This window comes from Lampris incognitus, chromosome 12 (genome assembly GCF_029633865.1).
Source record: "Lampris incognitus isolate fLamInc1 chromosome 12, fLamInc1.hap2, whole genome shotgun sequence".
NCBI lineage: Eukaryota > Metazoa > Chordata > Actinopteri > Lampriformes > Lampridae > Lampris > Lampris incognitus.
In genome coordinates, this window is record NC_079222.1 from 19,067,264 (window position 1) to 19,069,763 (window position 2,500).

At 47.0% G+C, this 2,500-nt stretch overlaps 1 protein-coding gene across 1 annotated transcript in view; it reads left to right on the plus strand.

Moving 5' to 3' along the window:
• Positions 1-2,500, plus strand: part of smad7 (SMAD family member 7) — a 25,046-nt gene that overhangs the window by 2,996 nt on the left and 19,550 nt on the right.

Consider the following 2,500-nt stretch of genomic DNA (forward strand, 5'->3'; position numbering starts at 1 on the left):
GGAAATCAGCGTTCGACAGATGTACTTCCTTTGTTCGTTAGAACTCAATTTGAGTAAATTACTAAAAATTGCCTCAATACAGCAAATAACAAGAGCAAAGGATGTTGATTATCCTCTCCAAATACATGTCCCCCCCCCCCCCACTTTTCTCCCCAATTGTACCTGGCCAATCACCCTGCTCTATGAGCCATCCCGGTCGCTGCATCCACCCCCCTCTGCCGACCCAGGGAGGGCTGCAGACTACCACATGCCTCCTCCGATACATGTGGAGTCCCCAGCCGCTTCTTTTCACCTGACAGTGATGAGTTTTGCCAGGGAGGATCACACTATTCCACCCACAAACAGGCGCCTTGACCGACCAGAGGAGGCGCTAGTGCAGCGACCAGGACACATACCCATATCACGGCCAGTTGTGTCTGTAGGGACGCCCGACCAAGCCGGAGGTAACACGGGGATTCGAACCGCCGATCCGCGTGTTGGTAGGGCAACGGAATAGACTGCCGCGCCACCCAGACACCCAAATACATGTTTTAATCTCTTTTGATTGCTTTAGTTTGGGCTTCATGGGTCAAGTGCCCTGAAGTCGTCTGTGCTAAGATTTCTTACGTTGCACACTTTTGAGCAAAGCAACATATCTGTCTTTACCTCACCGCTTAGTGACGGCATATGTTTTGCACCATTTTTGTAGTATTCAGTCAACGCTCGTAAAAAGGTGGGAGCAAACAGCGTTCTGGGAAAAATAAAATGTGAGAGAGGACAGACATTTATTGGAGGATGGAGCAGACTGAAGAGGGTCGGTGAACACATTCACACACACACAGCAGTCGGAACGGATGAGCTTGTCATGCAGACGGACAGGGGTGTTTCCTTTGTTGTCTGCGGAGCTGTCAGTCATGGGCTTGGACTCCTCCCCATCTACTACAGGCTATTTCTACAGCATTACACTGACGTTATAATGTAGTTACTGTTTATTAGACTGTGTTAAGTCATATAATCTAATATTTTCATGTTGTAATGTTATTAGCAAAGTCCTGCGCGGTACACAGTTCACGCTTTTCAAATTTAGTCATGTGTTGCAAGATACCAGAGAAAAGTCCTGCATAAGCTAGATGCAAGTGGTGAGAGAGGTTTTGTCTTTTTATGAGCCATTCTTCCGTTCAAATGTTGAGCAAAGATTTGCAAAATTCAAGAAAAATGCATATCAATGCATTTTCATGCACTGCATTTCATGCACATGCAGGGTGTGAATAAACTGTCATGTAACTGTACAGTTACCATTACAGGTAGTGGTTGCTCTTCCACCCCAGGTGGTCGTAAAAATCTTTTTGTTATATTTAGGATTTATGATTGAAATTCAGCATTCCCCTTCAGCTTTTCTGGTTTGCAGTTCCGAAATTTGCATAAAACCACATTGATGGAAACATAGGTATTGACTGGCAGGAAGTAGGGCTATATATGTCGGGGTGACTGTCCACTCGAGCCACAGTGGTCAGAATGAAAGCAGGCCAGATGTAAAACACTACCTCGCTTCAGCTCCTTGGGATATGAATCACACACTGTTTGGATTTCTCCCTCCCTCCCTCCCTCTCTCTCTCTCTCTCTCTCTCTCTCTCTCTCTCTCTCTCTCTCTCTCTCTCTCTCTCTCTCTCTCTCTCTCTCTCTCTCTCTCTCTCTCTCTCTCTGTCTGTCTCTGTCTATCTGTCTGTGTTGCTCTTTGTCTGTCTGTCTGTCTGTCTGTTCTCGCTTTCTGTCTGTCTGTCGTTCTCTCTGTCTGTCTGTCTGTCTGTCTCTCTCGCTCTCTGTCGCTGTCTCTCTGTCTCTGTCTGTCGCTGTCGCTGTCTGTCTGTCTGTCTGTCTGTCTGTTTGTCTCTGTCTGTCTGCCTGTCTGGTCTCTGCCTGCCTGCCTGCCTGTCTGTCTAGCTGTCTGTTTCTCTGTCTGGCTCTCTGTCTGGCTCTCTGTCTGTCTGTCTGTCTGTCTGTCTGTCTGTCTGTCTGTCACACTCGCTCTGTCTGTCTGTCTGTCTCTCGCTCTTTTACTGATGCTCTCTCAGCCCTGTGGTCAGCTGTGAACTGTTGCTTGGGAGACCAGGGCTGGCTGCTTGCAGCCAATGAAAGCAGGGCAGGCTGGACCCATGCCCGTGCAGCTAGTTAGTGTGACCACAGCAGCACGGGCCATGTCCAAACAGGGCAGGGTGTAGGGCTAACAGTGAAACCACACTGGTTGCTCTTTTTTGTTACTTTCCAGCTACTATAGCCTCGCTTGGTTTAGTAGACTGTCAGAATTAGAGCCAACGATATATTGTCTCAGAATTGATATTGCAATACACCCATGCACAGTAGTCACACTGCGAAGGTGCAAGTAAAGCAATTGAGCCCATTAGTCACTCGTATTACTGGATAGAAAACAAAATCTAGCAAGGTACGCTTTTTTATGACAACTCTTGAAGGAAAATACTGTAGCACATCTGACAAAATAATGATTTAGTTGGATTCAATGACT